The following is a 22730-nucleotide window of genomic DNA, read 5'->3' as shown; positions in this document are numbered from 1 at the left end:
ATCCCTTTAATCACAGATGGGCTGATACAGCTCTCTTGGGATTCCAGCAATGTGGAAGGAGAATTTTTCCACCAAACTGACACCGTTCTGTAACTACTGATGAGGATTATAACATGGTCTATAACAAGTAGTCCTCTTTTCTCCCACACCCCTTTTATTTTTTCAGGTGCACTTGATCCACAGAAGCCATTTACTTTATGAGGGAAATTTAGTCCCCAGCAGCATGGGCAGGAACTGCCTGGGCACCCCTCTCCCTGCTGACTCAGAGTGCACCGGCTCTCCTAGACTCTCTGTTCAGGTCCTCTCCTGGCACCTTGGTGCTGCTCCAACACAAAGCTGCCGGATGAGGCCAGGGCTTCCAGATTCTACCCTGCATGCCCTACACTTGACTTGCTATTTCTAGAGATGGTTTGAAGATTTTACTCAGTCAATGTCAAATAGGAGTTATAAGTACCCCTGATCTTCCAATTCAAGTGGCTTTTCACTGTCAATCAGTAAAAATTCAAACCCTTACAAGAACTTCTAAGATGCCCTCCATAACCTGGCCCTGGTTTCCTATCATTCATCCCTCCAGCCGCACCCCTGTCAGCTGGATGGAATCACTGCAGGTTTAGAGCAGACTCTGGAGTCCCAGACTGCTTGGATTCAAATTCCACAACTCACTGGTTGCAGATCTAGGACAAGGAACCCTCTAATCCCTCACTTTCTTATGTGCCAAAAGAGTATAATACTGTATTACTTCCTATCTAAATCACAACCCGCTGTACCACAATCAGATGCACTATAATTTTATGTATCTCTGAGAAAGAAACAACTGCTGCCTGGTATAAATGCAAGACATCATTAGTTGGAACATACCCTATATTGATTAGCTTTTACTGTGTGGCAAATCACCTTAAAACTTAGTGTCCTAAACAATAATCATCTATTATTAGCTCATGATTCTGTTGGTTGACACTTGGGCTGGGTGCAGCTGGGTAGTCCTTCTGCTGGTCTCTCCTGGGCTCTCTCCTACAGCTGGTCAGCTGGTGGATAAACTGAGGCTAGATGGTCCAGGGATGGCCTTACTCACATGTCTGATGGTTGTCAGGCTATTTGCTGGGGTTCCTAGTTCCAGTCCCTATGGCCACTCTACTGAGCTAGTTCAAGCATGTGTGAATGGTGGTCTCAGGGCTGTAAGCTCAGCAAAGGAGACAAGCCCCCATGTACAATTGCTCTCCAAACTGCTGCTTGTATCATGTCTGCTGCTTTCCCCCAGCCAGAACAAGCCACATGATGAGGTTAAGAACCCATGTGCAAAAGGATTACACAATATGAATAATGGATACAAGGACATGGATACAAGGAGGGAAACTATGGTGGCTATACTGCAAACAATCCACCATACATTCTGACTCCAGAGATGCTAAAATCTGGAAACATATGCACCTAAGAACACACAAACTACAGTAAGAGTGGTGGATGTCAGCTAGACATCATGTGATCATTTCACAATGCATACACATATAGAATTGTGTACACCAGAAACTAACATAATACTATATGCCAATTATATAAACTATATATATATATATATATATATATATATATATATATCAACTTTTAAAGAGTAAAGGGGAGAAGAAGCATACAAGCTAAAAGGAACACTGGGTTAGAGAATATTTATTTTGTTTGCAGAGAGACTAGAGCATGTATAAAACTATAAGCTTTAGAGTCAGGAGACAGAAAAATGAGTGACATTGAAAGTAAAATAGGAGCAGGGATTGGTGGGGGTGAGGGCCCCCGATGTTGGATGAGATGGGAGGCAAGTTTTTGAAAACAGGCAAAGCCATGAGCCCCTAGCAGAGGGGAAGACCTTTCGATGGCACTGGAGGGAAAGAGGTACAAGTGGACATAGATAACGAATAGAGTAGAAAGAGGAAAGAATCCTGCCTGCCACACTTTTGACTAAACTAAATCAAATACTCTCCATTCTAATCAGTATACACTGACAGTGCCTTTTCTCCACCCCATTTCTTTCAGAGATTACAGAAGAAATAATGTTTTCACAGGAAAAATAATGCTTCTGTGAGTCTCAGTCAAGGAAACAGGTCCCTGGTCAATGTGCAAACACGTGAGACTGTCAAATTCAGTGACCACAATGGTATACACTGCCTCCCGGCGGGCTCGCCGTTTGAGGCCTCCAGCCTTACCTAAGCTTTATGGCATCAGCATGGTTCACAGAACTAAAGCTCCCAATTCATAACCACTACTGCTCGGACAAACCATGAGTTGCTAGTTCAAATCATGAAGTGTCACTTTAAACAGTTCGAGATGACAAGATGAAATGTATCATCAAGCAAGCGCCTTCAGAGGTATTTAAACATTAGTCACACCCTTGTCTTCCAAACATGGTGTTCTCTTTTCATTCAATAATCAGTAACCTGACCTAGTAAAGAAATACATAACCCAGTATTTTTGAAAGCATGCTTTCTGCTTATTAGAAGAAAACTTTTTTTTAAGGAAATAAAATCCTGTGTCTGATTCCTGAATAAACACTGGGCTAGATATGGACAGGTAGGTAGATGATGGCTATCTACCTACCATACCTGGTAGGTAGACAGATAATAGATATGATGGATGGATGGATGGATGGATGGATGGATGGATGGATGGATGGATGGATGGATTTTCTTGGAGTATGGTAGGTCTTTTGGGGATTGAGTGTCATCTTCTCTCCAAGAAAGACCATTATGTAGAAAAAAAAAAAACATTGCTCTGTGAGATGTCTGCAAAGCCCTTAATGCAGTGCTTGGGCCCCAGTGAAAGTTCTATAAGTGCTATTATTTTTGCTACTCTTTGGAAAGCCTTTGTATCTAAGCTTTTCTCTACCTGCAACCTCATAAATTTTTATTTACCTTCCAAAACCTAATGTAGGCATTACTTTCTCCAGAACACACACACACACACACACACACACACACACACACACACACAATTTGCTGTCCCCAGAGCTCTGCTTCCCTGTACTTGGGACCCAGTGCCTCAGTAGAAAGCAGGTTGTCTTTTCCGTACTTCTAGGCCTGTGGACCTGGCTTTGAGCTCCCTGACAGCAGGTACTGTGTCTAGACATCATCTGCCCCATGCCAATACAGTGCTTGGCACTCGATGCCTGTTTATCTCCTTGAACTGACATGTCACCTCAGTGGAGCTGCTTCTCATGCCCGCACGTATAACCTTGCTTTCCTCTGGAGGTACCCGCCCAGTTCCTCATTATGTTTCTAGTAGAGGACTTGCCACATTCCGTTGTGATTATTTGTTTGCATAACATGCACAGGTAGGAAACGTGCCTTGTTAGCCTGTATATTACACAGCCCCTAGTACCATGCCTGGTGGGAGCAATGAAGACTTCAAATACCCATTAAATGAATAAAAACAGCATTTCAAATCTCCATTCCTCTTAGATTCAGGAAGGCTTGTGGCCTCAAAGTCCAGAGAATAATGAGATTTAGTATTTAATTCATCAATAGATGTTTCTGCTCCATCCCTGGAGTCTGAGTCCGCTGGTTTCCTCTCCATTTCAGATCACAGTGTGGCTCCATCACCACCTGCTCGAGACAGTGGCTGACAGCAGGTCCAGTACCACCCCTGTGGCCCCTGACCTCCCACCCTCACCCAAGGGCCCTATGGAGTGGCAGCCCCTCAACACCCACCAAAATCTTAGGTTTCTTTTGCTGATCAGAATGTGTCTACAAGTAACCACGGGGAGTGCACGGGACATGGGCCAGATCAGGTGTCCCCCCAATGCCCCTGGGGAGAGGATACTGGTAAAGGCCCTGGCACTGGTACATCAGCTCAGAGAGGTGCTGAAACTGGAGCAGAGCCCTGTGCAGCCTTCCTCCTCTCTGTCTCACCTCCTCCACTTCCCCAGGCCCACCCCAGCCCAGCCCCTGCACGTGGCCACCTGCCCACAGCTTAGCCTTCCGGAGGCCATGAGCCATCTTAGAATCTGGTGAGAGACACAATCCTCACCGCGTGAACACTTCCCACATGCTTTCTATGGGCTTCTTATGTTTCCTAGGTTTAGAGTCTCTGACAGAATAGAAAGAGTCTTTGATTTGTAGTTATAAAGATATAAGTTCAAGGCCTGGTTCTGTCTCTCACAAGTGCTAAAAAATTATTAAAGAAGACAATTTAGGTGATCTAAAAACACTGTATATAAACAAATTTAGGTGATATAAACAAAATGACAGCTTCCATTCAGATGCGGAAGGCAGGATGCTTTTACAGGATACAGAATAAAGAACAAGGAAGGGACAAATAGAAAACATCTGATTGGCTGGGGCTACACTGTCAACCTTGTTGGGGTGAGAAGGAGATGGAAATAAGTGGGGAGCCACAACTGGCTGGTGCGTGGGACTGGCTGACTGCAGAGACTGTGGTTCTGGTCAAGCGGAGCTGTTACAGGGGCACAAAGTCAGGCGCGTTACGTTTGGTTTGCTGCCGGTGCACCCGGCCAGGAGCAGGTCCATTTGGGCCTTGAAGTTTATTTCTACACTAGCTGTGTGACTTAAGGGATAAAAACAGCTAGCCCTGCAGGCTGTAAGGGGCCTGCCACTTAACAGGTCCTTGGGTCTAACTTCCCCACGCCGGGTCCCAGGTATGTTCTAACTGTTTTCAAGCGCAGTTAGTTTGGCACACGTGGGCAGTCAAGGGTTGAAGCTTCATTCTAAGTTCACTGCTTAGGGACGACCCCTTTGTCCTGAATGCCCCCAGAAGGCGGCCCAGGCACACATGCTCACAGCAGCGTCAGTTTCCTGCCTTTTTCCTGAAGATTCCTCCATGTCCAAGGACAGATTTGGGCCAGTGCTGGCATGCATGTTGAAATTGGCCCAATTTTTCTACCTGTCGCTTTCCTGGTCCTTCTGTAAACACCAGGCTCTCCTCTGGCTTCCTGAGCCTGGGGATGGGCCTTGCCAGGGCACGGGCAACAAAGGAATCAGACAGGCGGGGTAAGTGGGGCCTCTGAGCAGCTGCACCAAGGACTGGGTTAGGGAGCTGGAGGAAGGTGGGCCTGCCATCAGCCTCGGGTACAAAGTCTGACCTTGAGTGAAGGACAGGAAGGAAGGTGGAGATCATGCTTCCTTGGCTTCCATATAGTCTAAGGGAAGTTCGCCGAGGCCAAAGGGAGTCCTGAGACAAAGATGCCAGAGGAGGCCCGTGGGTCTCAGGAAGGGTACCTTTCCTAGTGACCCACCACACTCCGTCACTGGCAAGGAGCAGCCTGTGGGAAAGGCGACCTCAGCAAAGGCAGAGGTGGCTTTCAGGGCAGAGTGCAGCAGCTGGTGCCCAGGACCACGTATGCTCCTGGGAGCTGAGGGTCTGCAAGGTGTGTCCTCATGGCCACTCGCAGGCCCATGTCCTGGTTCTCTCATGACCAAGCCGTGTGGACCCTGCTTGGCTCATGTGCAGAGCAGGTGCCACATGACAAGGTGGAACATGCCCTGGAACTGGCACTGAGGGAGGGCCTGGGTCAAGTCCCTGATCATCACTTACGACCTCTGTGACCTAAGATGCGTCACCAAATTACTCAGGACCCCAGTTTCTTGAGTTTAAAATGATACCTAACTCACAGCGTTATGTAGAATGAAATGAGCCCATGTTGTAGAGTGCTCTGTATAAGGTTGGTACAAATGTTAACCTTGTAACAAAATCAACAAAGCACAATTAAAAAAAGACCAATGACAGCAAGTCTGGAATTTTGCTATAAGGATAGTGTGTGGCAATGATAGGGATTTGTCCATCTTTGTGGTATATGTGTACAATGCTGCACACTATTCCAGTATTCACAGTCTTCAGGGTCTCAGTCACTTAGAAGACATCACAGTTTCTAGACTATGTTCTAGGCAGATATTTATAATATCAAAAAAGTATACAAGAATTTGGGGAAGATGAAGAGTATTTTCAGAAAGGCCTCAAATTTTGATCTCTAAATAGTTAAAGGAATCAGAACTATGTGAATCTTATTCTGATAACAAGGGGTTGAAGTAGATAATCTGATGTCAGCATCTGGGGTTTTCATGTCAGCTCTGCGGTTCTAAGTGAATAAAATTGGATGGAACTGGGTAGTGAAGGGTGGAGCTCAACTACACCAAGGGACTCACACCATCACAATTCACTCAATTGTGAGGAAACAGGTGACCCCACGCGCAGACAGAGGCCTCCCCAACCAGGCCACTTGTCTCCCTGCTGATCTTGGCAAACACTTTTGTTTTCACTTTTCCACCACCGAAAGGTTAATGGTAGTAGTGTCTCCATGGCCATCGCTAAATTTCTCCATTACCATCGCTAAAGTTGTAGCTTTCCCAACTCCTCCTTCCTCCTGGCCACACGACCTCCGCCCTTCCGCAGCAGCCCAGCCTGCACAGTGGGCTCAAAGGACATGTGACTACAGTGTGAGGGACTGACCAGACACCGACGGGGGCTCTGACTGCACCAGGGTTTCTGAAAGTGTGATGTCTGGGGGTGGAATCCAGAATCTGCATTCCCGCCTTCGCCCCACACCCAACACACATTAATTTTCCCCAAATGATTCTTTTGCATACAAAAAACTTTTTTTTCAATTATTACAACTCTAAAGTTTTAAGCCTTTTTCCCCCTCCACCCAGGGATTCTCTCTGGGCCTTCTCTTTTTGTGAGCCAGAGGTCTATTTTTTAAGTACCAATAGTCTATTCACAAAATAATGTACATGTGAGACCCTATGTTTTGCGGGGGGAACAGGGACACTTACAAACGCACATGAGGGGGCCCTGCCCTGAAGATGCGTGCAAGTCGGAAGACAAGCCAGAACCACACGGAACCACCTTTGCTGCAAGGCGGGGGCAGTCACAGGTCAGGTAATGCAGGAGGCCTGCTTCCTCACGGGGCAGCCTGTGGCCTTGCCAGTTAATGAATATGCTGGATATCAGTCCTGGCAATAAGTACTATATAAGTATGTAAGTCGTAGAAACCAAGTTCTTCGAGGTTTGAGAGGAGGAAAATTATCACAACAAACTGTGGCAACGAGAAGAACTTGAGAGAGGAAGAGGTGACTGAGTGAGCCGTTTAAGGGTAAGCACAGGATGGCTGTCATCGGGAAGAGGACATTCCTGTGGAAGAGATGGTGTGAGGAATGGCATTAGGCATGGGGAACTGCAAGGTGTCATCATGCAATGGGAAGAAGTTCCGTTTGGGGTGAGTGGTGTCTAATTGGAAAAACGGATGGTGTGCCAGGTACCTGGTGCTGTGCGACCATCCACTCTGAAACCTAAGGCTTGAGACAACTATTCATCTCGCTCATGATTTTTTACCTTCGTTCCACTCAGTGCCAGCTCAACCGGGGCAAGGAATCCACTTTCCAGACGGCTCCCTCAGGGGTTGCAGGGTTGGGCATTCTGTCTGGTCTTATGTGGGCCTCTCTAGAGCTTGCGCTTCCTCATAGCTGTTGGGCTGCCAGAGTGGACATCCCCCAAGAGTGCCCGGGGGGAGATGTGTCACCTTGTGTGGCATAGCTCTGAAGTCACAGTAGGACCCCCACATCTCACTGGGAGGAGTGTCAACACCTTAGTAAGAAGAGAATGTGGGAAGGGAGATGTTGTTTTAGCCAATTTTGGAAAATATAGATGCAAAAAAACTCTGATGATGCATTAATAATATAAAGTGGTTTCTAAAACATAGATGACTCCATTTTATATAAATTTATATATCATGACAACCTTTCAAATAAGCAAAGTGAGTGTTATTCTTATTTTGCAGATAAGGAAACAAACTCAAAGAGACGTAACAGAAAGGTGGATTTGCCCCTCACTAGAACTGACATCTTCCAAGGCCCTAAGAGGGGCCCGGAATTGTGTTTACATGGATATACGTTTTATAAATTTTCCAAGATATATCTTAATTGCAACCGACTAAGTTTAATGTCCTTGAATACTTCCACTCTCCCGCCGTTACATTTCTCTGTGTGTCAGGTGTCACTGGAGTGGTTGTGGGTCTTCTGAAGATCTTGTTAAGGGGAATCGCATTATGGATATGTTTAGTTTTAGGACAGTGGGATATAATGCTGTGGGTTTCTGTAGCTTCTACATATACTTAAGTTATTACTGGCCATCTCACAGTAGCAATGACTTCCAGGAATATTCCTCTGGTGTACTGGCTGACCACCCAGAACTGTGGCCCTGAAGTCCAGGACCAGAGGTCATGCTGTGATATGACCATGTCCTGTGGTATCTGGAATTAGAATGAAAATAGATGAGTAGCAGGAGAGACCAAGCTTGAAACGTACCTAACCAGAAGCTGGTCTACGCAGAGTTCTTTGGACCAGGAAGTCGTCATTGTACCTGCACAAAGACAGGGTGAAATGCCAGGAAAGCAGGAAAACATGACACAAACACTAAGAAGAAGGTCTTTCCTGAAAGAACACCAGCCTGCAGAGCTGCTGGCAGCTGGAAACTTGGTGCTGCTGGTGGTGGGTTTGCAGGAAGTAGGAGAAAAGGAGGCTATCTGGTTGTCACCATAAAAGAGGAACTTTTAGGGAGCAGGACTGAGATCACAATCATACCAACTCATCAATAAAAAGTGTCTTCTGTCCCATTTTTCCAGGGATGGTGTGCAAGGATTCTGGAGCGGAGGGAATGACCTCAAGTGAGAAGCACTGAATTGGACTTGAAAATGTCAGACGCGGCTGGCCAGGCAATCCCGTCAGGTAAGACCACCAGCAGGGGAGAACAAGGCAGCACTCACACCAGGCAACGACTATACCTACACCTCCCACTGGCATGCAGTATGTGTTACCTGAGGTCAAACACAGCTAGTACGTTTGGGAAGGAGGAGGGTGGGAAATGATCGTGGAAGTCCTATGCTTAACCAGAGCAGGAATCAGAGAAATGCGACTGGCCAGGCTTTGTGAAGGAAATAAGGTTCCATGAATCACCTCCAAAGTGGGCTGGGGCTGGGGTCACTCCCAGCACGTGCTCCAAATACCAGCCGGGTACAGCTGCAGACGGGTTATGGTATAAGCGGTGAGGAACTCTGAGCTGTTTGAGAGGAGTGATTTGAAGCCCACAGGGATAATAACGGCTATCGTTTCACAGATACCTGTGTCAGACAGGAGAAAATGGAGGAAAACGAATCCTGCTTGCTCACGTTGTCTTTGAAAGAGAAACAGACAACCTAGACGTGTGTGTCACGGGTTGCAAGGCCCACGGCATCTCCAGAAGCGGCGGGGCTGGGGTGAGGGGGTGAGGCGCAAGAGTGTGGCGGCCACAGTGAGACCACAGGGGACAAGAGCTAGTGGCGGGCAGGCCCGGACGGAGGCAGCAGCCATGGGAGAAGGGACAAGCCCATGAAGAGATGTGCCGTGTGAGGAGCAGACACAGGCTGAAGGGTCACTGGCGGCATTGGCCTTCCCAAGAACACAAAATGACCTCCGTTGTTGCTACCACCCGAGCCACGGCCTAGTTCTCTCTCCAGACTTCCATCCCTTGTGCAGGGCCTTTACGGCCACCCGGCTCTTCCCAGTCCGGGCCCCATGCGCCACTGCCCCACCGCACTCGTCTTTCCCATCGCTCAGCCTTCCCTCCCTTCAGCAGAACCGGAACCGAGCTGTCCTTCTGGAAGATGGCTCCCCGCGTGAGACCCTGTGACCTGCAGGCTGCCTCATCACTCCCCTGCTCCTTCCCATCAGAGCCGCCTCTCCCGCACCACCTCGGGCACCCGCAGGTGTCCATCCTGGTCCTCTGGTCTTCCCTCTTTATATTGGACTCTAACTCGTTTTTATTTTTCAAATAAATACAATATTATAATAATCACCAAAACTGCACTTCCAAATTCAACCTTTCTGCCTAAGTTTCTAGTACATACTCCTTGACATATTATCATTTCTCAGGCCATCTCATTCACCTCTCCAGGGAACAGCCTGCTAGCTAGCAGCTTTTCTCTAAATTATCATCCTTATAAACCCTGTTTTGGTAGCAGTGGTACAAGCAATAGTATCCATGCATTAAATGCTTACATGTCAAGTACCTTCAAACAAGTTTTAAATACATTCCCTCATTTAGGCCTTTCAATCCTATGAATTAATACTACTGTTAAGCACATTTTACAAATGAGAAAACTGAATCCAAGAAATTTTAACTATGTTTCCCCGAGTCATACAGTTAAATTGGAATATGGCCTTGAGTGCATATCTCATCTGACTCAAAGTTTGTCATCCTGCCTATGTGCTAAAAAACCCACAACTGTCTGGTTACTTATTAGGTGACCACCAACACTGTTGCTTGATGTCCAGTGTCTCCACAATCAAGTCTCACTAATCTGCCTTGTTTACTGCCTTCTACTCTCCAGGGTGCTTCTTTCTTAACGGACCCCACCTTCCTATGCGGTGGGAAGAGCACAGATACTGAATCATGATTCTGATGCGTAGCACCTCTCTAAATCTGAGTTCTCTTACTTGAGAAATTCCAGAAAATACACACCCCATAATCCCAGAGTATGGTGAGGAGTAGCTATAATGATTGTAAAGGGCCTGCCTGGCATGGTGCAAGGCACATAATAGGTACATGGTAAATAGGACCCACTGTGAAAAGCTACTACTATTTCTGCCTCTGTGCCTTCGTTTGTGATATTCCCCACATATGAAATGCTTGTCCTTCCCACTGCTCCAGCCTAACAGTCGTAAAGGCCAAATCCCATCTTTATTAAATATTCCCTTTCATCCAGCACACACACACTCATCTCTTCCTCTACAATTTTGGATGTACATTTTATATACCCCAGATAACTAGTATCATGTACTCTTATCTTGGAATGATTTCACGTAAATGAGTCTCTCACACATTACTTGTGAGCTACTTGTATCTCTTCTGTTCTCATCCTCTTTTCTTTTCTCAACTCAAAGCTCCTTGCAAAGTGTACGAGAGTGATTTGTTAATTGATTGATGGAGAAATTTAAACATTAGAAGAGTATGAGACAAAAAAGAACAAATTGGATATTATCATGTCTGATTTCATTCAGTAATTGACGGTTTGTGTTTAGATTATCTGTAAGGAAACTGAACCAGGAAAACAGCTGGTGCCAGCTGTGGTACAGGGAAAGAGAAACCACAGATCTCTATATTATTGAGCTCTTATTTTAAAATTCTCTCTTTTAAAGAAGAGATAGATCCAAGAGGAAATACTTGGGGCACATTTCCTGGGAATTGATAGTGAAGAGGCACAAATGGGTATGAGGATGCAGTGGCTGGAAATAATGAAGAAGAGGACCCAAGGCATTCATCCCCCTGTGTGAGCTGCCCAGAACAAACAGGAAGCACGCTCACACCGGAAAACCAGAGGGGCCATTAAAGAAGTCAGATGGGGAGCGACATAAGAGTAGGAGAAAAAGCTCTAAGTGAGCCCAGGGACCCAGTGAAGTGGGTCATGGGAGGCCAGGAGCATTGCTTAACCCGCTACTAAGGAAGGAAATTAGACAACCATATGATTTTGAAAGAAGTCAGATTATGTTTACTGAATGATCTGAAAGAAGTGTAAAGGGCTAGATACGGATGCTTTGTTTTGGTTTCTGAGATGGAGTCACACCAGAGAGTCCATTTTGCTCTATTCATGAAATGCCCAAATAGGGAGGGATCTTGACAGGCCTCTGAAGTCTGACAGGTGGGACTGGCCACAGATGAACAGCCAGGCTCAGGTGAGAGTATGTGTTCATGGCTTTGAACCCCCTTCTTATCCTGCTGATGGGGTATAAATGGCACTACTTAAAGTGAGGGCAGAGTAAGTCGTTGGAGTGTCACAGACCATTTGTAAAGCACCACCTTGACCAGGCCATGCAGCAAAGCTACTTTCCCATGATCCCACAGTCTCTAATCAGGTCAGCTAGAGGGAGGAGAAGTGGGTCATCCAGGTCTGCTAACTGCTGGGTCCACCAGGCCCAGAACGGAGGACTCACCTCACCCAGGCAGGGTCGGTCAGGCAGCCTTCCACACCATAATTCAGGGACACAGCTCTTTACACCAAGGTCCACCACCTACAACAGGATTTTAAGATGGCCTTGGCATCACCCAGTCAGCACATGGGGGCTTGGAAGAGGCCGTCCTCAGTCCCTGAAGGCCAGTATCATTTTCACTCCATTCCACAGGTGAGAACTAACTATATGGACTATCTAGATGTGGCAGTGACTGGGAAATTAATTTGATTTTGTTCCTATGAGGACAAAATGAACTTGGTGACTCAATCTCTGTGGAAGAAAGTATAGTATTAGGTTGGATTTTTAAAATCCAGGTAAAGGGGCTCTCTTGTCCCCTCCTGGCATGAGCCGGGAGCTCTGTCTGTCCTCTCACTGTGTCTCTCAATAAAAGCCTCCCTGGCTTTCCTACCTTGAAAAAAAAAATTCCAGGTAATGATTCATATTTTTCTACCAATCAGCATGCTTATAAAAATAGATTGATTTAATTTTCTGTTTCAAACAGATGTTTAGGGTTGTAAAGACCTAAAAAGCATATGGGTCTCTGATGCTTTTCAGTATAAGCATTTGAGTAAATGAGGATTATACAATTTTATTTGTTGAATGAGTGTATTACTATATTAATGAAAACTTCCAATATGATAAATGCTGTGTCACCTATCTATAGAAAAAAATTGAAGCAGCAGAAATGAGACAGGAAGTATGAAAATTAATCATTTAGCCAACAATTATAGCACACATCAAGACAAAAAGTACAAATCACTGGACAGCTGATACCTAGTAACTTCAATGTTCCATAATAGCATCAGGGTTGGCAATTCATTTCAAAGGTTATTTTCAGTGTTTTAGGTCTCCAGACTACTTTTAGATTGAAGGAAACTACCATGTTTTCCAAGCAAATAACTTAATCTACAAAGTTGAGGGTATTTTACAGAAGTGTCAAAGGTAGATTTGAAACTAAAAAGAAGCAACCAGTATGATATGGCTTACAGAGATAAAAACAGTCATTCTCAAGCAAGTGCATTGGGGATATATGTTGGAAATAAAGACTAAAGCTCTTTATCTAGTGGAGAATATATTCTGAATCTCCCCTTGGAAGACAGGCAGACCTGGTTAAAGATATTAGCTTGGAAACTCTCAGTCTTCAGGTAACAGAAAAGATGTCTCAGCTCTTAATTCTGAGTTTTATAGCAGAAAGAAGTCATCTAATTTAATGTCAATTTTAACTAGAAGGAAATAAAGTCTCCTAGCAGTAAAGTGATCTGCCCAATGTCACAGTTGGAATGGACAGTCTGATTCTACTCCATAAAGAGAGATTAGCAATCTTACAGTTGTCTTGCAATTGAAGAACTCGGTTGCAAAATATCATAGGTCATTTGACAAAACAGGTGGTGGGAAGTAGAAAGGAGGGCCCTAATTTCTTTTTGAATCAGTGGGTAAAGAAAGAGTATAATCAGGGGGGCAGGGAAGGCAGCTTTTAAGTGCTCAGGATGCAAGAAATCTGTCTGTTTACAGCAGGAAATGACACTATGGGTCAGTTCAAGCCCTTGAGATGAGACCAGGCTGGGTGCCAAGGCCACAGACAAGAGAACTGGGATTCAGAATCACACTGGCCTCTTCCTGGCCTGGAGACTAGATGGGCACTAGTCAGGCCAGATCTGACAGCAAGGTCCCTCCACAGCCCACTGAGCTAAGCAATTGTGGCCAGGTCCGTTCTGGGCTAGTGGCTTACTCTCCAGGCCACCAGGTATGAAGACACTCGTGTTTTGTATCCGGCACCCAGGACCGGCTCCAGAGCACAGGTGCGAGAGCACATCACTGGGAGCTGATGAGGAAAGAGGGCAAGGCCCCCAGAAGCAGAGGAGGCAAGTGGAGATGTGGTGGACCAAGTGGAAATGGAGAACAGACCCAGCAGCTCCATGTCTCCCAGAGGTCCTGGATGGGTCCTCCACAGACCTGGAATCTCCACTCAGCTTTGCCACTCATTGGCTCTTTGACCCTGAGCAACTTGTATTCACTAGGGTGCAGCTTTCTCCTTTTAAAGGGAGAAGTAACATAGCTGATCTGTAGGGACACTGACCCTCAGCAAGCTTGTGACTTGCTGAGCTCACACTGCACAGGTGGCTCGGCTCCTGGACTGGCAGAGTGGCTGAGTGGCAGAGGGGAAATGTTCCCAGGGCTGGGAGGTGCTTCTCTGCCCCCTCTTCTCTGGGGCAAACAATCAGTTATTCCAGATATTTCCTCACAGATTAGTTATCCACTTTCTCTTCAAAGGATCCTTGTATGATCAAGGTCATTTTGCCTAGAGCTGGATAGAGGCCATGAAGAAAGGGCTGCCAACCTGAATAATGTTACAACCCATACCCATTTAGGGGCTCTCAGTAACAATGGACATTTGTTGAATCCTTCTTCAATTGCCAGATTCCATACTAGATGCTTGACATTCATTGCCTGCCCCCCACAACAATCTGATCACAGCCCTATTCCATTATTAGCCCCAATTTATGGATGGAGTCACTGAGGCACACAGCATTTCCAAATATGTGCTGGAATCAGAATTTGAACCCAGGCAGCCTGCGCTTTATAACCACCAAACCACACAGCTTTTCCTAGATAAAGCTCCTAGATCACAAACAAGTAGGAACAGAGAGTAGAAAAGGAAGAACTGATAACAAGCAATTTGGGGAGAGGGAGATGAAAATAACTGAACTGGAGAAGAAAAAAGTGTCAGTTTTTGTGGGGGACATACAGAAAATAAAAGTGGTCTTGGGAATATGATTAAAATGAAGCCATCAAAACTGGTTTTATTTATGCATCATATACTTATAATTTTAACACTCCTTAAATAGCTAGAATTAAACATGATATCAGCCTTCAGGGGAGTCACAGTCTAAAAACTAGATGTTTATACACCTCCAAAATCTAGTTCAATGACAAACAAGCATTTTTTCTGACAGAGAGAGTGTGGAAATGACTGCCTAAAATAGATCTCTAGGCCAGAGGTTACAGAAGAATTATAGGAGGACTTCAACCGAAGACGCCAGGATCTTATCTTGTGGATCTCTCTGAACCCTCACAGAAGGAAGCACAATGACCCCTCCCATCTCTGCACCGAGCTGGTGAGGGGGAAGTTCTGCATCATGATCGAGAAAGTAGAATTCTACGCATCCAGGTCAGGCTCTCTCCCCTAATTCCAGCCAAGATCAGATAAGAATGTACAAAAACTTAGGCCCAATTATTTATGGGTAGAGAGGGGATGTAGAAATGAGGCCACTGGGGATTTTTGCATTGCAAAGCCCTGAAATTATTCTCAGTTTTGCTCTGTTATAAGAGGAGCCAAAATTAGCAATCACTTTTTGATGGGGAGGTGCCGAGCTAGTGAGTCTATTAACCTCTGCCTGATATTTTCAGATCAGCCTTGTGGGTCTCTAGAAGATGTTTAATGGCCTACTGTAGTAGGAGGGGGCCAAAACAGTTATCCAGAAGTTATTGCAGGACTATTTTTAAAGGAATAAAATGCAAACATCAGAAAAATGAAGCTCTTAATCTTCTGAACACTGATGTAAGCTACCATCAGAATGGAATAGAGTGAGCAGGATTAACAGAATAACTGCAGTCCAGATGCTTCTAGAAGCCAGGAAGCCCAAACTATAACAGGGGGAAGAGCAGGATGCTGGACTGGGCAGGAAGCACAGGTCTTTCTCGTTTGCTAGGTTCTGATCCTCCTTACCTCCCTCCCCTATCATGATCGTACCTGTTCCTCTGTATGGATGGGGTGTGAGTTTATACCAGGTGAGAAAGTCCATCTCAAACCAATAATGCTTTTCCTAACTGCTTCTCTTCTTCCACTAAAGTTTTTTTCCCCAAATATAAAAACAGTACGCTCATTGAGAAGGATTCAGAAAATATAGAAAGGATCAAAAAAGAAAGAATTTCTTATAATCTCAGTAACTGTTATCCCCTGTACTCAAGTAAGGGGCCATCTGTCTTGTTTACCAAGCTCTAACCCCAGAACCCAGAAGAGTAACTGGCCATTGTATCATTCAATACAGTCTTTTTTGTATGAATCAATCATATTTTTAAATGAATGAATCAGTATCCAGTGATTACATCTTATTATCTAATTATAGATTACCCTATATTTCAAAGCATGCATTTTTTATGTGTATATAACTTTTTCTGTGCATTTTTATAGTCAATTATATCTCAATAGCAAAATAAATAAATAAATAAAAATTAAAAATTGATTTTTGTATACTGGCTATCCAGTAAACTTGCTAACTAAACCCATTACTCAAATTTAATAATTTATCTGCAGATTCTTTGGATGGTCAATGTACATCACTAAATTGCCTGTGGATAGAAGCAGTTTTTATCCTTGGGTTCATATTCTTAAACTTTTCTTTATCTTGTTATCAACTTGGCTAGGGCATTCTTGTCTCATTCTCAATGCCAGAGGGAAAGCCTATAACATTGAAGCATTATAATGTCTGTGTAAGATTTTTTATAGGTGCATTCTTTCAGATTCAAGCAGTCTTGTTTATATTTGCTGATATTTATATTTTACATATCATGAATGTAAGATTTTGCAAGTTCTTTCTCAGCACTTATTTAGAAGGTAATATATTTTCCCCTTTATTCTGTTAATGTGACAATTATTTCAAATGTTAAACCATCCTCTCTCATTTTGTTGCAGACGTGGTGGGTTTATTGCATACTCAAAACCACATGAAGCTTTTTAGTTCAAATCCTACCCAGTGACTTCCTGCACTGAAGGCCTTTGCATCCATTTAAGTTGGCATGGTCAGTTTGACTCCTGGTCAAAGGGTTTGAGTATAACTTAGTCAAATCAAGCTGGCATTATTTACTTTAGCAGGTAGAGAAGCCAGTTTGTACTTAGCACCAATGTCGAAATGGGTATTGTTGGTGCCAGCCATCCAAGCAAGGGTCACTGCCATTCCAGTCTCCTCATTGACTTTCTGGTCCTTATTAACTTTGTGGTAAATGGAATCCAAATTCAGAGCCATCATCCACATGAGCACGCAGCTAGAAGTCTGCAGCCTTGTAGCCCAGGGCAAAACTATTCTGTGGTAGTTTGGGTTCGGTTGTGTCAAAACACACCTGATAACTAGCAAGCCAACCTCCAGAGGCTAGCACAGTCCAGTCATAAATGTTTGGTCCAGAAAAATCTGTATGAACACTACTACCAGGACTGAAACAATCGCTATATAGGAAACTTCAATTTCCTCTCTTCTGTCCCATGTTCAGTATAAATATTTTATGAGGAGTCAGTTTTAACCCTTCAATCAACTTACTCTACAAAGGAATTTCTGTCCCAAGAGTAGTGACTGTGTTCCATTTTTGGGTGAAGATAAGACCATAGTTACAGATCTTATATTTGGTCTCTAGGTTGCCTGATGCTTTCCCTTTTATCAGTGCAAGTGTGACCAGAGTAGATTTCATGCCACTACAAAACTTTCTCAGATCTATATACCAAACCCCTATCCCGCATTGAAGACACCTTTGGCAGCCTTTCCTAGGTGACAGTAAGCTGGCATTACACATACCTCCAACCAGAGGGCCTGTCGCAGGTCTCCCAGGGCAACACAAATGTTAAACCAACCTTGCATTCTTGAAATAGCCCAATTTGGTCACAATGTATTGACCAGACACCTGGATTTGTTTTCCTAAGGGTTGGTTTAAATTTTTTTTACATTTATGTAAAACATTATGTAATACTGGCTTGTAATTTTCCTTTCTTATAATGTTCTTGTCAGGTTTCAGTATCACAGTGACACTGGCCTCAGGAAACAGAATGCAAAGTATTTTTCTCTATTTTCTGGAAAGGTTTACGTACAAATGCAATATTTCTTTCTCAAATATTTGGCAAAATTCATGAGATGGAGGATCTGGATCTAGAGCTTTTTGATGGAAAGTTTAAAATTATGCATTTCAGTTCTTTCATTGGTATAGGACAGTGCAGATTTTCTTGTGTCAGTTTAGATAAATTATGCCTTTCTAAGAAATTGTCCATTGCTCTAAAATCTTAATTATTCATAAATAACTAAATTCTTAATAGCTGATTTTTAATTAAAAAAAAATTTTTTTTTGAGAGGGCATCTCTCATATTTATTGATCAAATGGTTGTTAATAACAATAAAATTCAGTATATGGGGGGTCAATGCTCAATGTACAATCATTAATCCATCTCAAGTCTAATTCTCGTCAGTCTCCAATCTTCTGAAGCATAATGAACAAGTTCTTACATGGTGAACGAATTCTTACATAGTGAATAAGTTCTTACATGGTGAACAGTACAAGGGCAGTCATCACAGAAACTTTTGGTTTTGATCACGCATTATGAACTATAAACCATCAGGTCAAATATGAATATTCGTTTGATTTTTGTACTTGATTTATATGTTGATCCCACATTTCTCCCTTTATTATTATTATTATTTTTATTTTTAATAAAATGCTGAAGTGGTAGGTAGATGCAAGATAAAGGTAGAAAACATAGTTTAGTGCTGTAAGAGGGCAAATGTAGATGATCAGATGATCAGGTGTGTGCCTATGGACTAAGTATTAATCCAGGCTAGACAAGGGCAGCAAGACATCCACGGATGCAGAAGATTTCTCTCAAAGCAGGGGGGGTGAGGTTCTGAGCCTCACCTCTGTTGATCCCCAAATTCTCACCTGATGGCCCCCCTGCGACTGTGCCTGTCTTAGGTTGTTCCTCCCTTGAGGAATCTTACCCGTCTCTGGCTAACCAGTCCTCTTCCGGGGCCATACAGGGAAATGTAAAGTTGGTAAGTGAGAGAGAAGCCATATTGTTTGAAAAGGTTAGCTTTTTACTTCTTTGCAGATTTATGCCCTGTGGCTTCTATGCCCAGCACTTGTCTCGAGGTATCTTTACCACCTGGAGGAATTATGATACTCGGTAAATTCGATATGAGGCACAAATTCTATTTAAGGGTTGTAATTAGGAAGAAAGAAGAAAAGCTACAGATGTAGCATATGGAAGAAAACATGGGAGGATTGATTATTTCTTTGACATATCTTCTTGTAGAGTACCTTAAGTATGTATAGCTTTTAAACTACTAACTAATTTGCACACACATATTAACATAATAGGAATATGGTGACATAAACAAAGCAAATCTATAATTACCATCCATCTCCAGTGAAGCCAAGAAAACCATTTAGGCACCCTAGGCATTTGTGAAAATTTGTCTATGATATGATGGATATTGTCCAACTGTACTTGAACAGTCTGAGAGAAATCAGACAAATTAAAGCAGCCCATTTCTGGGATCTGTTCACATCCCATATGTTCTTTTAACCGTAGATAGTCTATAGTCATAAGATTTTGGAGTGCTACACCTTGCACCCCTCCCAACTCCTGGTTGAGTTCCAACAGTACAGATCCGGTCAAATTCGTTGTCTCACTGTATGCACATGCCAGCCTAGACATCTCCCTCCTCCTTCTTATGGCAAGTCCAGGAGACGGTGGGCTGGATGCAGCCACAACCGTAGAATCGTCCAGATCCCTGTGGAGGCTTTTTGATAATCATCCCCCGGCACAAGTCCTCCAGAGAGTGCTGATGCCGGAAGCTCCTCCTCATATCGTATCTTAGTTCATTTTCTGGGTATCCAAGCTAGGCCTTGATCTTCTGCATAGAAACAAACAGACCCTTTGCCCACACTTTGACATGCCCTCTATACCACTGTGCAGAACTCATTGGAGGTCAGCACACAGTAACTGCTTTTTTTTTTTTTATTTTTTATTAAGAGAAAGGAATATTATCAGAAAAGAGTACCTCCATAGCTGATCATCTGACACCCTTTAAGTGATCAACATTAAGGATATTTAAAGCATGCGTTGATCTTTGATTTACCAATAGTTTTATCCTATCAAGGAGTAATCCCCCTTTTCTTTCTTTCTTTCTTTCTTTTTTTTTTTTTAATTTTTAATCTATACTTACATGAAGAATACTATGTTTACTATGCTCTCCCCTATATCAGGTCCCCCCTAACAACCACATTACGGTTACTGTCCATCAGCTTAGCAAAATGTAGAGTCACTACTTGTCCTCTCTGTGTTGTGCAGCCCACCCTCCCCTTTCTCCATCCCCCTTCAAGCATGCTAATCTTAATACTCCCCTTCTTCTTCTCACACCCCTTATCCCTCCCTGCCCACCCATCCTCCCCAGTTCCTTTCCCTTTGGTACCTGTTAGTCCCTTTTGGGTTCTGTAATTCCGCTGCTGTTTTGTTCCTTCAGTTTTTCCTTTGTTCCTATACTCCTCAGATGAGTGAAATCATTTGGTATTTCTCTTTCTCCGCTTGACTTATTTCACTGAGCATAATACTCTCCAGCTCCATCCATGTTGCTGCAAATGGTTGGATTTTTCCACTTCTTATGGCTGAGTAGTATTCCATTGTGTATATGTACCACATCTTCTTTATCCATTCATCTACCGATGGACATTTAGGTTGCTTCCAATTCTTGGCTATTGTAAATAGTGCTGCGATAAACATAGGGGTACATCTGTCTTTCTCAAACTTGATTGCTGCGTTCTTAGGGTAAATTCCTAGGAGTGGAATTCCTGGGTCAAATGGTAGGTCTGTTTTGAGCATTTTGATGAACCTCCATACTGCTTTCCACAATGGTTGAACTAATTTACATTCCCACCAGCAGTGCAGGAGGGTTCCCCTTTCTCCACAGCCTCGCCAACATTTGTTGTTGTTTGTCTTTTGGATGGCAGCTATCCTTACTGGTGTGAGGTGATACCTCATTGTAGTTTTAATTTGCATTTCTCTGATAATTAGTGATGTGGAGCATCTTTTCATGTGTCTCTTGGCCATCTGTATTTCTTTTTTAGAGAACTGTCTGTTCAGTTCCTCTGCCCATTTTTTAATTGGGTTATTTGTTTTTTGTTTGTTGAGGCGTGTGAGCTCTTTATATCTTCTGGACGTCAAGCCTTTATCGGATGTGTCATTTTCAAATATATTCTCCCATACTGTAGGGTTCCTTTTTGTTCTATTGATGGTGTCTTTCACTGTACAGAAGCTTTTCAGCTTAATGTAGTCCCACTTGCTCATTTTTGCTGTTGTTTTCCTTGCCCGGGAAGAGGTCACTCATGTTTATGTCTAAGAGGTTTTTGCCTATGTTTTTTTCCAAGAGTTTAATGGTTTCATGACTTACATTTAGGTCTTTGATCCATTTTGAGTTTACCTTTGTATATGGGGTTAGACAATGGTCCAGTTTCATTCTCCTACATGTAGCTGTCCAGTTTTGCCAGCACCATCTGTTGAAGAGAATGTCATTTTGCCATTGTATGTTCATGGCTCCTTTATCAAATATTAATTGACCATATATGTTTGGGTTAATGTCTGGAGCGTCTAATCTGTTCCACTGGTCTGTGGCTCTGTTCTTGTGCCAGTACCAAATTGCCTTGATTACTATGGCTTTGTAGTAGAGCTTGAAGTTGGGGAGTGAGATCCCCCCTACTTTATTCTTCTTTTTCAGGATTGCTTTGGCTATTCGGGGTCTTTGGTGTTTCCATATGAATTTTTGAATTATTTGTTCCAATTCATTGAAGAATGTTGCTGGTAATTTGAGAGGGATTGCATCAAATCTGTATATTGCTTTGGGCAGGATGGCCATTTTGATGATATTAATTCTTCCTAGCCATGAGCATGGGATGAGTTTCCATTTATTAGTGTCCCCTTTAATTTCTCTTAAGAGTGACTTGTAGTTTTCAGAGTATAAGTCTTTCACTTCTTTGGTTAGGTTTATTCCTAGGTATTTTATTCTTTTTGATGCAATGGTGAATGGAATTGTTTTCCTGATTTCTCTTTCTATTGATTCATTGTTAGTGTATAGGAAAGCTACAGATTTCTGTGTGTTAATTTTGTATCCTGCAACTTTGCTGTATTCCGATATCAGTTCTAGTAGTTTTGGAGTGGAGTCTTTAGGGTTTTTTATGTACAGTATCATACCATCTGCAAATAGTGACAGTTTAACTTCTTCTTTACCAATCTGGATTCCTTGTATTTCTTTGTTTTGTCTGATTGCCGTGGCTAGGACCTCCAGTACTATGTTAAATAACAGTGGGGAGAGTGGGCATCCATCTGGTTCCCAATCTCAGAGGAAATGCTTTCAGCTTCTCGCTGTTCAGTATAATGCTGGCTGTGGGTTTATCATATATGGCCTTTATTATGTTGAGGTACTTGCCCTCTATTCCCATTTTGATGAGACTTTTTATCATGAATGGATGTTGAATTTTGTCAAATGCTTTTTCAGCATCTATGGAGATGATCATGTGGTTTTTGTCTTCCTTTTTGTTGATGTGGTGGATGATGTTGATGGATTTTTGAATGTTGTACCATCCTTGCATCCCAGGGATGAATCCTACTTGGTCATGGTGTATGATCCTTTTGATATACTGTTGAATTCTGTTTGCTAATATTTTATTGACTATTTTTGCATCTACATTCATCAGGGATATTGGTCTGTAATTTTCTTTTTTGGTGGGGTCTTTGCCTGGTTTTGGTATTATGGTGATGTTGGCTTCATAGAATGAGTTTGGGAGTATTCCCTCTTCTTCTATTTTTTGGAACACTTTAAGGAGAATGGGTATTATGTTTTCTCTGTGTGTCTGATAAAATTCCGAGGTAAATCCATCCGGCCCCGGGGTTTTGTTCTTGGGTAGTTTTTTTATTACTGTTTCAATTTCTTTGCTTGTAATTGG

At 43.3% G+C, this 22730-nt stretch overlaps 1 protein-coding gene, 1 long non-coding RNA gene and 1 pseudogene across 4 annotated transcripts in view; 1 reads left to right on the top strand and 2 right to left on the bottom strand.

Moving 5' to 3' along the window:
• The window catches only part of ACSL1 (acyl-CoA synthetase long chain family member 1), a 122754-nt gene that overhangs the window by 58778 nt on the left and 41246 nt on the right, over window positions 1–22730 (bottom strand). The window contains exon 1 of one of the 3 annotated variants that reach the window (XM_073219159.1): window positions 7330–7453. The exons of the other annotated variants lie outside the window; for them this stretch is intronic. The gene's annotated coding sequence lies outside the window, so the exon portion shown is untranslated. Of the gene's footprint in view, window positions 1–7329; window positions 7454–22730 lie in introns of those variants that run through there. 3 annotated transcript variants of the gene reach the window in all.
• On the top strand, window positions 6204–9728 carry LOC140845240 (uncharacterized). Its single transcript, XR_012124029.1, has 3 exons — window positions 6204–7213; window positions 8618–8720; window positions 9109–9728. It is a non-coding gene; the product is annotated as an uncharacterized lncRNA (long non-coding RNA).
• Window positions 16694–17605, bottom strand: LOC140845314 (non-selective voltage-gated ion channel VDAC3 pseudogene; annotated as a pseudogene).

This window comes from Manis javanica, chromosome 12 (genome assembly GCF_040802235.1).
Source record: "Manis javanica isolate MJ-LG chromosome 12, MJ_LKY, whole genome shotgun sequence".
NCBI lineage: Eukaryota > Metazoa > Chordata > Mammalia > Pholidota > Manidae > Manis > Manis javanica.
The sequence above is the reverse complement of the archived record's forward strand: the minus strand, read 5'-3'. Positions and strand labels throughout refer to the sequence as shown.